The sequence below is a fragment of the Astatotilapia calliptera genome, chromosome 3, assembly GCF_964374335.1.
Source record: "Astatotilapia calliptera chromosome 3, fAstCal68.1, whole genome shotgun sequence".
Classification (NCBI taxonomy): domain Eukaryota; kingdom Metazoa; phylum Chordata; class Actinopteri; order Cichliformes; family Cichlidae; genus Astatotilapia; species Astatotilapia calliptera.
In genome coordinates this window covers 82977619-82992759 of record NC_137424.1, presented here as the reverse complement: position 1 = coordinate 82992759, position 15141 = coordinate 82977619, and the positions used below count along the sequence as shown (strand labels likewise).

Below are 15141 nucleotides of genomic sequence, written 5' to 3'. Positions count from 1 at the left end.
AATTACACTCACCTTGTTGCTGAAGCATTTGTCAGTAGAGAAGTCAGCACTGTGGGCAATTACATCCTCACTTGGCAGGACGGCATAAGCCACAACCTGGAACTCTGGAGCCATCTCAGGAGACACTCTGACTTTAAAGGACACCTGGCCCTCATTCACTGAAACACAGGTCCAAACATGCATCCACAGATCAACAAAACAGACCAACGTCAATGCTTGGCTGTGGCATTTGTGAAAATATGGAAATTTTACCTGATCTATCTTGCACTTCAACCTGTGTTTGTCCTTGCATGGTGACAGCTCCTCTGGACAACACCTGGAAGACAGAAATCATTTAAAAACAAGAATGAACTAGCACTGATATCTGTGGACATCACTACCAGTGAAAGGTTTTGACACACCTTCTCATTCAGTGTTTTTTTTTTTATTGTAATGCTTTCTACATTGTAGATGCACACTGAAGCAAAGAAAAATATATAAATAACTCTAAATATGTTTTATGTTTTAGTCATGAAAATATGGAAAAACCATAAAATAAGTATGTGTCCAAACTTTTGAACGTAAATTGGTGCAGTTTTGTGGCTGAAATTCTGATATCTTATGAATTTTAAAAGTTGCTTGTAGAAAATTGTCTTCAGACCTTAAAAGCATCGGAGCACCTTAAAAGCAAAGGAGTGAAATAACAGCTCTTAGTAATTAAACTGTTTAAAGATAAGTTACAGACCCAATTTTTATAGCTGTTCGAAGGGTTTTGAAAAGTATTTTTGTATTTTGGTATTTTGTCTTTACTCTGATTACAATGCTAAGTTAGCTTACTCCACCCATCTCCTAATAATACAGTTAAATTACAATTCAAAATACCCAAAAGGTCTTTTCTTAACATGCAGTTTGTCTCATATGTTTTTAAAAGATCCTGCGGGTGCCCACAACTTACACCAACATTATTATTTTTTTCTACTTTTTTAATTTTTAATTTCCTGTGATTATATGCTAAAAATCTGAACAATTTTATGTTGAGTCCTGGAAAAATGTTATTATAAAATGGTACATATCATTGCTTCTTTCTGCATGGTTATTTATTGAACATGCCAATCTTGTTTATTATCTTGACAAACTTGGGTGTGACCACTATCTGGTAATTGAACATTTGGAATTCTACCAACGCGGGAGACCACGTCCTATTGTGGCCACATTCGGCCACTTTAAACAAAAGCAGGGAATTAAAAGGAACGGACTTCAGCGTGAACGACCAGTTCCCCAAAGAGATCCTGGAACGACGCAGGGTCCTTTTCCCAATCCGACGCGGCTTCATCCAGAAGGGCTCCCGCGCTGTCATCGCTGTGGACCGGCTGTACGTGGATGGACAGCTCCACCGCGACCCCAACATCACTCCGTGGCTGTATTAACCTCACACCAGATAAGAATCCACTACACCCTTTCCCTATCCACTCACACTAACTTGCATTAACTTAACATTAACATCTGTTTAACTTACCAGTATCAAATTGCATCTTAAGTGTGATATGATAGCAGAATTAACACCGTCACTCTCCGTCAACGGTTTGATTGGAATGTTTTCGGGGTTTGTTTTTTTTTTCTTCTCTCTTTTTCCCCCTCTTGTTTTTATGCTGCTCACCCTTGTCCTTGGTTTCTTTCTTTATTTCTTTCACTGCTTCGATTACCTGCTTCCACACTAGGGCTGGGTATCGTCACTGATTTCTAGAATCGATTCAATTCCGATTCACAAGGTCCCGAATCGATTTGATCCACGATTCGATTTAATTCGATTCTATTCAATTTGAATCTGGGAAATTTTGACAGAAATATTATAATTCAGATCAGTACATTTACATATTTTTGTATCTATAAAAAGGAAGCTGACACACGCAAGACTTTATCACAGGTGTGAGCGTCACAGCAGATGCCTTTGTGTCAAAGTAGCTGAAGATAAAACACAGAAAAACATGATGGAGATTTTCCTGTTCTGGGATTTTATAAAAATATTCTGCAGTACATCAAAAACGAAAGAAAACCATTAATCAACATATGAACATCACCTCTGATGTTACAGCGGTTTTATTAGAGACACGGTTAAGCGTTTTGCATTTTGAATAATTTTAAAAAGTTTAAATTTGTTCAGTATTGAACAGCAGAAATTAGGTTTTCTTTTCGGAAGTATATAAAACGAAAAGAAAAAAAAACAGCGGCCGACAGCGCTGTAAACAACGGTAGTCTTGTGCGTAACAAGTAAGCGAATAATGAAGAAAACAGATTTTTAGATGGGAAACTGTTCTTGAAGTACAGAGAGGGAGAGAGAGAGCTGTGCATCTTGGACGAAGCAAAACAGTAAAAGTCAGAGTGAATTCATGACGATGTTTATGTGAAGCATAGTTTGGATCTTCTTTTGCTGTTGGTTTGGTCAATATTGTTTGGAGAGACATCAAACTAACAGCTTTAGAATCAGCGCATAAAGGGCGTGAACACAAAGCGCCGACCCGCCGACAGATCAGAATCAGCGAGCTGTCGGCTTTCAGCCCCGACCGTGAGAAAGGCGACATCTAACTGATTCTGATCCGCAGGTCGCGCTGTGTGTTTAAGTCTTTGTGCAGAATCCCTGTACCTGCTCTCATTTACTGTCTTAGCTGTTTGGTGGTTGTTGAAATTTTGTGAGGTTTCACCAGAGATTCTGGCATTTCGGGCAAAATAAATTTATATTAAAAAATCGATTCAGGATTTTAATGAATCGATTTTACGTTATCCAAGCCAGAATCGATTTTAATCGATGAAGCGATTATAAAAACCCACCCCTATTCCACACTCATCCACAAACAACATCCTTTATTTCCACACATACGCACCATGCGCTCAACGGCAGCACATTCACTTCAGTCAGACAGCGCACACAGTCGTTTAGGATACACACACTTAAGCCAAGCCTACATATTAGTAAATATGCAAACACATAGTCAGACTCAGGGAGCATCTCGCCACACATTTTTTCTCTCTCTCCTTCGTGTGTGTTTAGTTAGTTTGTTTGTTTGCTTGTTTTAATCAATTTTAAATCATGCTTTTTATTTGTTTTTGTTTCTAATGTCTCTGTAAAGCACTTTGAATCACCTTGTTGTTGAATTATGCTATACAAATAAATTTGCCTTGCCTTTATTTATGAACAAGTGACATATTCTCTCCACCTGTCTAAGCGACGCACACAGCATACACCCCTAGTTATACACAGACATCTATGGGTACACTGAGGTTCATTACATGGAATATAAATGGAGCTGGCTCCAGAGAAAAGAGATTAAAAATATTTAACCAACTCAAAAAACTACAGGCGGATGTTGTCCTATTACAAGAGACCCACAGACCTCTTAGAGGTTCGAATGGACTTAAAACACCTGAGTTTCCTAATGTGTTCTCAGCTTGTTATAATTCTAGACAAAGGGGAGCAGCAATTTTAATACATAAAAATATTAATTTCACAGTACTCGATACAGTTATAGATCCAGAGGGCAGATTCTTAATCATTAAACTATCTATACGTGATAAAAAGCTATGTATTGCAAGTGTATATGGTCCAGATGTTGATGATCCCTCATTCTTTCACGGTTTTTTCAGTGCACTCTCTGAACACTTAGATGGCACACTTGTTCTTGGAGGCGACCTCAACCTTGGACTAAATGAAGACATGGATAGGCTCAATACAGCGGGAACTCAGCGTAATTGGCAGTCCACAAATATAATCAAACAGTATATGAGCGACTTTGGTCTTTGCGATGCATGGCGCTCCCTTCACCCCACCAGTAAGGCATATTCTTTTTTCTCACATGTCCATCACTCCTACTCTCGTCTGGATTATTTTTTGGTCAGCAGCTCACTGCTGAACGACATTTCAGACACTGAGATTCATCCTATAGCTGTCAGCGATCATGGTCCTGTATCTTTAACACTAATGCACAAGAATAATACTACGCCAAGAAAAAACTGGAGATTTAATATATCACTACTTAAAGATGAAGACTTTATTAAATATTTTAAAAAAGAGTGGACTTCATATTTGGACTATAATGACACTCCCGAAACATCAGCTTCTGTTCTATGGGAAGCAGGGAAAGCTGTGATGAGAGGTAAAATAATTTCTTTCTCATCACATAAAAAGAAAAAAGAAAACAAAAATACTCAGGAATTAGAAAAAACATCAAATCCATAGAAGAAGCCTACGAGTCCCACCAAGATCAGGAAACATTGAAGAAAATACGCAAAACAAAACTAGAATTACACTCAACAAAAATATAAGCGCAACACCTTTGTTACTGCTCCCATTCCCCATGGGATGGACGTAGAGACCTAAAATTCATTCCAGATACACAATATAACCATCCCTCCCAAACAGTGGTCACAAATCAGTCCAAATGTGTGGTAGTGGGCACATCTGCCATATTGAGATAATCCATCCCACCTCACAGGTGTGGCACATCAGGATGCTGATCTGACATCATGAGTAGTGCACAGGTGTACCTCAGACTGCCCACAACAAAAGGCCACCCTGGAATGTGCAGTTTTGTCTCACAGCAAAATGCCACAGATGCCACAAGCAATGAGGGAGCGTGCAATTGGCATGCTGACAGCAGGAATGTCAACCAGATCTGTCGCCCGTGCATTGAATGTTCATTTCTCAACCATAAGCCGTCTCCACAGGCGTTTCAGAGAATATGGCAGCACATCCAACCGGCCTCACAACCGCAGACCTCGTGTAACCACACCAGCCCAGGACCTCCACATCCAGCAGGTTCACCTCCAAGATCGTCTGAGACCAGCCACCCAGACAGCTGCTGGAACAATTGGTTTGCACAACCAAACAATTTCTGCACAAACTGTCAGAAACCGTCTCAGGGACGCTCAACTGCATGCCCGTCGTCCTCATCGGGGTCTTGACCTGACTCCAGCTCGTCGCCGTAACAGACTTGTGTGGGCAAATGCTCACATTCGATGGCGTCTGGCACGTTGGAGAGGTGTGCGCTTCACGGATGAATCATGGTTCACATTGTTCAGGGCAGATGGCTGCTGAGAATGTCCCAGTTCTTGCATGGCCAGCATACTCACCGGACATGTCACCCATTGAGCATGTTCGGGATGTGCTTGACAGCGTGTACCAGTTCCCACGAATATCCAACAACCTCGCACAGCCATTGAAGTGGAGTGGACCAACATTCCACAGGCCACAATTGACAATCTGATAGACTCCATGCGACGATGTGTTGCACTGCATGAGGCAAATGGTGGTCACACCAGATACTGACCGGTTCTGGGTCCCCAGACCCCCAATAGCGCAAAAAACTGCACATTCCAGGGTGGCCTTTTGTTGTGGGCAGTCTGAGGTACACCTGTGCACTACTCATGATGTCAGATCAGCATCCTGATGTGGCACACCTGTGAGGTGGGATGGATTATCTCAATATGGCAGATGTGCCCACTACCACACATTTGGACTGATTTGTGACCACTGTTTTGGAGGGATGGTTATATTGTGTATCTGGAATGAATTTTAGGTCTCTACGTCCGTCCATCCCATGGGGAATGGGAGCAGTAACAAAGGTGTTGCCTTTATATTTTTGTTGAGTGTAAATGAGATATTTGGTAAAAAAACAAAATTCTTAGTACAAAGACTACGCTTACAAAATTATGAACATGGTAATAAATCCAGTCAATTTCTAGCAAACCAGCTAAAAATAAATAAAGAAAAAACAACTATATGTGCTGCTAAAGATTTATCTGGGAACACAATATATGAACCGATACAAATAAACAACATTTTCAGGGATTTCTATAAAACGTTGTATTCACCACAAATAAACCCATCTAAAAAAGAAATTGATCAGTTTTTGGACAACATAACTCTTCCAAAATTATTAGACACTCAAGCAATGGCACTGGATTCACCACTGACACCAGGTGAACTCCAGGAAGCCCTGATAAGTATGCCCAATAATAAGGCTCCAGGTCCAGATGGCTTTCCTGCAGAATTCTACAAAGAATTAGACCTTAAAAATAATCTGCAAAGCTCTCTCAAAGAGACTGGAGAAAATAACCCCCTTCTTAATTCCTCCTGACCAAACTGGTTTCATAAAAGGTAGGCACTCATCAACAAATACACGTAGATTACTTAATTTGATAGACTACTCATACAGTAAAAACATCGAAACTACAATATTTTCTTTAGATGCAGAAAAAGCATTTGACAGAGTTAACTGGAAATTTCTATTTGCAACTTTACTTTTTGGATCCTCTTTCATAAACTGGTTAAAAATATTATATAATTCCCCAACAGCTTGTGTCAGAACAAATGACCAGACATCCTCCAGCTTCTGTCTCTTGAGGGGCACCAGGTAGGGATGCCCACTCTCCCCTTCACTGTTTGCAATTTTTATTGAACCACTAGCAGCAGCAATCAGACAGAATTCAGTAATTAAGGGCATAAAATGCAAGAACGTGGAACATAAAATCAGCCTTTTTGCGGATGATGTCTTACTCTTTCTCCAAAATTCACAAACCAATATCTCTGGGGTGATTGAATTGATAAACTCTTTTGCAAGAATATCAGATTACTCAATTAACTGGTCTAAATCTACAGTCCTACCGATTAATTGCTCCCTCCATAATTCCTCTTCTACACCACTGCAATCGGGAAATATAAAATATTTAGGTATTAATGTTTCTCCCAAGCTTGCAGATCTAACTAAATTAAACCATATCCCACTTTTAAAGAAGGTAGAAGGTGATCTGGCTAGGTGGAAATGTCTACCCATATCACTCATGGGAAGGGTTGCCGCTATAAAAATGATAGTCTTACCAAAAATAAATTATTTATTCTCAATGATCCCAACTAAACCGCCACAAGATTGGTTCAGATCTCTAGATTCATGTATGTCCAAATTCCTTTGGAAAAATAAACCCCCACGTATAAGCTTAAAAACACTACAAAAGACCAAGGATAAAGGAGGATTAGAACTACCTAACTTTCAGCACTACTTCTTAGCCAACAGGCTTCAGTTTATCTCAGGATGGCTAAAACATACCCTCTTAGATGAACCTTGGCTAGATGTAGAACAAGCACTTTGCAATAATCTAGAGATCTCAGACCTACCATTTATCAGCTCAGACATCCAACGACATGAATGCTTCAAAAGCGTCAGCATCAGCTCTTCTCTGACAGCATGGTGGGAGTTTCTAAAATTGACGGAGTCTTCATTAATCCCATGCAAACGTACACCTATCTGGAACAACCCTGACATATTGCAAAACAATAATATGATAAACTTTCCAGATTGGAGTGGTAAAGGAATCAAATATTTAGAACATATATTAGCAGGAACAGAATTTATTTCATTTGACAGACTAGTTACACAATATGGGATCAACAAGAAAAGATTTTTAGAATATCAACAAATTAAATTCATAGTAAAAAAGAAATTTAAACCGGGTCAAGTTGAACTACAAACACCACCAAATGTGGTTCAATTTCTTACTCTTAAAACCCCCAAATTACTATCCAAAATATACAGAATGCTTTCTAAAACAGATGAATCAATATAACTTCCTATTGCAAAATGGGAAGCGGATTTATCAGTTAACTTAGACCTAAACTTCTGGTCTCAGATTTGCTTAAAAAACTTTCATTTAATTAGAAATCCCAGTCTTCAATTAATTCAATACAAAATATTACATAGAGTGCACTATACAGGTCATCGGATGTTCAAGATGGGCTTTACGTCTACCAACAACTGCTCACACTGCCAAACCAATTCACCGGACAATTATATCCACGATCTTTGGTTCTGTCCACCAGTTCAGAAGTTTTGGCGCGAGATATGTGAAGACTTATCGAAGTGTCTGAAATGTAACATTCCAACTTCCCCCTTAGTGTGTTTGTTGGGCAGCTTAGATAATGTCACTTCAGAAAAGAATATCGCCCATATGGTTTTCACTGCCCTATGCATAGCCAAGAAAACAGTCCTCATGAACTGGAAAAATTAAAATAATCTTAATTCTAACCAATATAGAAATTATCTATTAGATTACATTAGTCTTGATACAGCCTCTGCCACCACATCAGATCAATTGCTCTGGGCTCCTTTGATCAGCTCCATCACCTAGTGGGGGGGTCATAGTTTGGTCCCACCTTCGCTGTTTTTATTGGTTGTGGTTGTGATTGGTGTGGGGGTAGGGACAGGCTTAGGGCGTCGGGGGGTTCCCCGGGAGCATCTTCCTTGAGGGGCTCAACCCAGGGTAGCGGTCATGTCCGGTTAGGGGCTCTGTTGGCTCTCAGGTGACTGTTTCCTCATGGCTGCGTGCAGCGGGGCTAGGGGAGGGTCTGTGCTGATGGACGTGGGTTACTGACCTAGTAGCCTGGCTGCCCCTGGGTGGGTTCGGGACAGGCGTGAGGTTCTGGGGGCGCTCTGTCTCTGGGCTGGGGCCCTGGCTGGGCCTTGGGGGCTTGGGTCCTGGTTGGTATGTTGCTGGGGTTGTGGGCGGGTGGGTGTATGGGGGCCCGGCCCTGGAGCAGGGTGCCGCCAGTGCATCGAGCCACCTGGGGGGTCTTCAACTGGTGGGGGAGGTTGATAGACCTTGCAGGAGCTCTCCTCTCTTCAGGAACTCACTCTGCAGGAGGGGGAGATACAGGAGGGGTGGAGGAAGATCTCAGCCTGGGCGTCTATTGTCTTGTGTAGTCTGGAAGATGAGTGGATGACGGGGTGGGTGCAGTTTTCTCTGTGGTGGGGTCGGGTGGGCTGTCCCGGGCGGTGCTGCTGTTCTGAGCCCCAGTCCGGATGGGCCTAGGCCCCCTTTCCCTGGCGGGTTGAGGAGTATGGGGGTGCCTACTGGGGTCAGCGGGGGAGCTGGCCCCAGGGAGGGGTCACTTGCCCCTCCCTTCCTTCCCTCCCCATCTCCAGCTGCCTCCCTCTTCCCGCTCCACCACAACCACCCACACATGCAGGGCCTTGGAGTAGGGGTATGTCACCAGGGTGCAGGGGGGGCTACCCCCCCTCTGTCCCATTCTGGCTGCCTCTGCCTCAATTTTATCTCACAACTTAGACATTCACATTACTCACACTCTCATTACACATACATATAGGATCTTGGGGGTGGGCACGCTACATGGAATCCAAATTACCATCAGGGTGTACACCTCACCCCTGGCGTCGTTGCCCACCTCTCAATTTTAAATACACGTAGACATTGAGGGCTAGCAGGAGGGACTATGCGCTTACCTGCTGCTCTCTGGCAGGTAGCTCCATGCCCTCCTGGGTTTTAAAGGCACCTTAGAACACACATGCATCAACACTACAATGAGCGGGTGGAGGGAGGTTTGGAGTCTTCTCACACCCCCGTTCTCTGCGACCTGCTGGAGCGGGGGGCGTTGGTGGTTCTTTGTGTCCGGGGATGGGCGCCCAGGTACACACCGGCTCACTCCTTGGCGGCCGCTTATCGGGGCCTGGAGCCTGGGGCTCGCTCGGGCCACTTCGGGGGTGGGGTGCCCTCGGTTTCTCGGCCTGGGGCTCGGTCACTCTGGCACAGCTGGCTGCCGGCGGAGCTCACGGGCGCGTCACTGCAACCCCCCTGGCTTCTGCTCCGCGGCTGCTGAGTGACCCCTCATCTGGGACTCTCCTCAGCTCTTTCTGGGACAGTGGCGCGGCTGCCCCTCTGTTGGTCTTCCTTGGTCTCTTGTGTTCTGAGGGCCTCTGGATGTCTGGAGTTTTGATCTCCTCCATACCTGCTTCATGCCCTGGAGGACGGGGCTGTGGCCCCCCCACACCCTCTAGCAGATCATTACATGAAGGAACCTTTTAAAAAAACAAGCGCATCCATGCTCACAGGTGTACACACGGGTGCTCACACCCACAAACTACACCCTTTTTGGCTCCTACCTCAAAGCACACTGTGTTCTGTTGATCTTATGTGCTGCACAATAATGTTTAATATTTAGTATTTACTGTCATATTCCCATATATCATTGTGATGTTGTTTATTCTATTACTCTTGTTCTCTTCTGCTTGTTTTCTTTTTTCTTTCTCAACAGGTGATCCAGGTGATTGATATATGCATTTTCTTTTTTTTTGTCTGCTTTCTTAGTTGGTTTTTGTTTTTTGCCCTTTATCCCCGTCCCTCTTCTCTGCTGTTTTTCTTTCCCTCTTCCTTTCTCCCTTTTCTTTTCCTCATTCAAGTCTGTCCCGTATCTAGCAAGTGAAAATAAAAAATAAATAAAATAAACAATAAAAGGTGAATCAAATGGACCATTATGGCAAGGCCGGGATGGTCAATTTGGTAAAGTAAATCCGTTGGGCATCTTTCTTCGCCTTTAGACAATAATTCTGATGCAAAAGAGCCAAACGGGACAGGCAAAAAATAAATTGAAAAAAAAAAAAAAAGGAATTCTACCAACGACAGAAGAATGTACTATAAATCTGTTCTTCCATGTTGTATTATTGCCGCCTACTGGAGGAGCTGAGTATTGTGCTTTGGACGGATGTTCAATTAAGGCGCACATGTATGGGCTCAAATTTTGGTCATTATTTTGTACTTGTAAATCAGTTTTGTAAGTGTAAAAAGAATTTGTATGTCTGTAAAAAAGATTTGTATATGTGTAAATTTCACACGTATTTATAACCAAAAAATACGTGTGAAACTCTGCACTCAAGTTTCAAGGTCCAAGAACGAATTTTGAACCAATTTTTCTTCCTTTCAGCCGATTGGTCAATGTCATGTCAATCACAAATTTAAATATCTATATCCAAATATACAATACACAGAACAGAGAGAAAACACCTGTGGAACACTAACTAAACGTGGAGTCACTAAAAGACAAGACTTGAAAAGTGCAGGGGAAACACAGGGAAAGCATGATTAACTAGAGCAGAACCCAGATGACTAAATCTACGAAGGCCTAAGAATATAAATACTTAACAGAGAGAGAAAACTAAGGATATCATGAACAAAGGACTAAACACTGAGGCTAATTACTAAGCTGACAGAAAATGATGAGGGACAAAACAGAGGAACCAGACATGAAGTCTGTGATTCAGGAGACAGACGCCCTCCCTAGTTTTAAGTTTAGGCTTTTTCCTTTTTTCTAAAGCATATAGTTTGGGCTGGATCAGTATTTATGCTGAAATAGATCGAAGCTGCTGGATTCTCATGATGGACTGAAAGTTTCTTCTTCAGTCATGATGGGCATTACAACAGTACTTTTTTAGCAAACACACAAAAGGTCTGGCCATGGTAAACTTTGTAGTAAACCCAGAGATAACTCACCAGATAAATGACATCCACAGACCCCGGAGACTCTCCCACTATAGTGTAGTTGACTGATACGTCTTCTTCTGCATCACAGGGAAGTGATTTATCCTTCTTCTGTACCTCTAGAGAGCTGATTGTTTTAATATCAGGAGAAGACGGCTGGGACATGGATAATGTGTGAAATCCCCTGTCATAGTATGCAGTTTTGTATTGTTGGTTGCCCACTGTTGGTGTCAGGCTTGCCTAGTTGGGGATAGGAAACAAAAATTTAAAAACTTGATCTACAAATAACATTGGTCAACGAGGCTTTATAAGCAAGGCAAAGGTGGAGGAAGATGAGTCATAAACTGTTTCAGGATTGCAGCTTATTACTGTGGGAGGTATTTGGACATTTGCAGCCTATCAGAAACCAATTGTGGCTTCATGAAGCTGTCATGGCTGCATTAAATTACACATTGTTTCCGTGTGTCAGCTCACATGGAGTTGGATATCCTGGTCAAAGTTATCAGTGCTGAAAGAAAATGAGGCCACACCGTTGCTGTCAGTTGTCAGATTTTGTAGTGAGCGTGGTTGCCACATTTGTCCCGTGAACAGGTAGACCGGTGCGTCACAAACTGGTGTATTATTGTGGTACACTGCTCTGACCTGTTGAAGAACACAATGCTCTATCAATGGAAAATACAAACAATTTAAATGTGCTTTGTACGACAAACTGAGCTGAAAACAACATGTTAGGCTTACTTTTCCTTCCACATTAGATCCCCGTTCCCAAACCTTGGGCACGTTAATAAAAGACACTTTTCCAAGGACGTAAGAAATCGTGACTCTCTTCTCTTGAGGGAGTGAAACACCTGAATGTAAAAACGTTCATGTTACAATCCTGTGAATGCCTTTTTGGTTAAACATACATTGATGTGTCATTTTAAAGAAATAAAAATCCTTGCCTGTTCCCTCTTCTTCCACTTTGGCCCTGATATCCAGAACATCATGAAGCCTCCTTTGGTCTATTTTAGTAAAAATTGACATGTTGAAGGAAACAGTTGCACAGCCAGTCTTGTCTGCCTGGAAAGAACAATAAAGAAAGAAAATCACTGCTGTGTGCGATACAAGAATAAACCAAAATTAGAATCAAATCTCATTCACAATCGAATCTATAAAATATATTAAATGTTCAAACTATGATATTTTATAGAGTCATGAAAAACTTGAGCTCATTTAGAATTTGATGAATTCTACATGCATGAAAGCTGGTGCAACAACGGGACCAGAGGAGAACGCTCTACAGGGTGGGCCATTTCTATGGATACACCGTAATAACATGGGAATGGTTGGTGATATTAAAGTCCTGTTTGTGGCACATTAGTATATGTGAGGGGGCAAACTCCTCAAGATGGGTGGTGACTATGGTGGCCATTTAGAAGTCGGCCATCTTGGATACAACTTTTGTTTTTTCATTAGGGAGAGGGCCATGTGACACATCAAACTTATTGGTAATGTCACAAGAACAACAATGGTGTGCTTGGTTTCAACGTAACTTTATACATAAAAACATATATTTATAAAATAATAGAATATAATTTTATATTTATATTTCAATATCACAATAATCGTCCAATTTAGAACTACAAGTTAAAAAAGAACTAACATACAGTGGGGCAAAAAAGTATTTAGTCAGCCACCGATTGTGCAAGTTCCCCCACTTAAAATGATGTAAATAAAATACACTTCAGCTAAATACTTCTCATTTATTTTCCCAAACCACACGGAGCTGCACTATAAGGACTAAAGAGCCGCACGCGGCCCCGGAGCCACAGGTTGCCGACCCCTGCTCTAGATCATGTTTACTCAAACATCAAACATGCATATAGAGATATACCCCTCCCCAACCTCCACCAGTCCGACCACACCTTTTGGTTCCTTGGTGTCCTCGTCTCTGCTGACATCTCCTGGACAGAGCGAGACTTTAGAGTGTAGTCAATGCAGCACAGCCCTCTCCCGTCCCTGATGGACATTTATTCCTCCCACTGCTTCAGCAGAGCAGCAAACATCACCAAGGACAGCTCCCACCCTGGTTTCAACATGTTCAGCCTGTTTCCCTCAGGGAAGTTCTACAGGTGCATCAGCACAAAGACCCACAGACTCAAATATAGTTTTCCTCTCAAAGGCCTGCAGTCAGTTCTCTCCTAGCCCTCTTGAGTTTCTGTGCATCACCAGACCTGAAGACAGCATCCCTGACTTTCAGCAGGGAATGGATTTCTGCATTCAGCCAGGGCTTCTGGTTTGGATACCACATCACAGACTTGGTGGTGGTAACATCCTCCACACACTTACTAATGTAGCTGAGGACAGCCAATGTATACTCCTCTAAATCCAGCTTCCCCTTATACACAGCAGCATCCCTGAAGACCAGTCTGTGCATTTAAAGCAGTGCTGCAGTGCAGAGTCACCGTCGTGGCGCCACACAGTGATGGTTTTCTGTGTGGGTTTGGAGCATCCTAGTTCAGAATACAGTTACTTTGTTGAAATAAATGGATTACACGGCGGTGTTTCCTGTTTCATATATATTAGACTCGACTGTACACCGTGTTCGTGTTTTCCTCTGAAACAATAAGCTCCGTTGCAGCAGCCTTTCAACGCCTCTCTCTGTCTCTCGCAAGCAAAGTTGACCCACACAACAAAGCAAAGCTAGTTTTCGGCTACAAGCCCGATACGGAACCAATGTATTAGCCAGAGGTCCCTTTACTACGGTTCGGAGCCGCTGACCTGTTTTATATACGCGCGAAATAGTTTTCTACACGAGATCGCTGCAAAAAGTGCAGCCTTACCTAATGTCCACCTACTGTTACTCATTTATATTAAGATCTAAAAATCTAGTTGGTGTTGATATGGAGAGTAACCTTCAGTAATCACACATCAATAGTACATTCACGTTGTTGTAAAAAGCAGGATAATATATTAAGTAATCCAAAGTATTCAGAATACGTTACTCTCATTGAGTAACGTAACGGAATACGTTACAAAATACATTTCGGGCATGTAATCTGTAGTTGAATACATTTTAAAAGTAACCTTCCCAACACTGGGCACATTGTTAAGCAGCCTGTAGCTAAAACACATCCTTTATTCCCATTTTGTTCTTTGAATCTAAAACAAACGCCAACAACAACAAATCATGAAAGCTTGCCGGAGCGAGTGCAGTCTGCATTTCCATTTGTGTTCGCATGTTTCATTAAACCACTGTAGCTATTTTCCATGTACATGCAACACATAAACAAATGAGGAGTGGCTCAATATTTTTTTAACTGTACCGCATCATGATGCCATAATGTGGCTTGACAACTACTAAAATACTGTATATATAGCTGTATGTACCAGTAACTTAGTAAATCAGTCAAAATTGTTAAAACTTTTAACAGAAGCTGAATCTTTTGATATCATCATATTATATTGTCAGCAATGTTCCCTCTAAGCTGTGTGCGTGCGCAATTGTGCACTGTTGGCACGGTCTCTGCGCACAGAAAATGTGAGTTGCGCACAAAGAAAACATCTAACCTGAATTGAAATTAAAATTAAAACTTCAACAATTCTGTTCTGCAGTGTTAGTCAGTCAGTGACTGGCTGCTCCTGTATGGGATCAGAACGATGCCACCTTATCCCATAATCCAGCCAATGATGCGATTCACATTGGTATATACGCAGCTAATCAACGTGGTTGATGACAGCGTCCTTATGTGCCGACGCCGGTGTTTTAGCGAGCAAAGCGGCTGATGTGGAGTGAAGCCACGTTAATGACAACGTGTACAACCATTGGAGATGTGAGCAGGACAGACGGAACAACTGACGGACAAA

The 15141-nt window shown here is 42.1% G+C and overlaps 1 pseudogene across 1 annotated transcript in view; it reads right to left on the bottom strand.

Moving 5' to 3' along the window:
• Positions 1 to 15141, bottom strand: part of LOC113018324 (alpha-2-macroglobulin-like) — a 43491-nt pseudogene that overhangs the window by 19383 nt on the left and 8967 nt on the right. The window contains exons 9-14 of the transcript XR_013906765.1: positions 12237 to 12354; positions 12034 to 12143; positions 11770 to 11937; positions 11308 to 11535; positions 253 to 316; positions 13 to 158 (exon numbers count right to left, since the gene is read on the bottom strand). The product of XR_013906765.1 is annotated as an alpha-2-macroglobulin-like (transcript). The remainder of the gene's footprint in view (positions 1 to 12; positions 159 to 252; positions 317 to 11307; positions 11536 to 11769; positions 11938 to 12033; positions 12144 to 12236; positions 12355 to 15141) is intronic.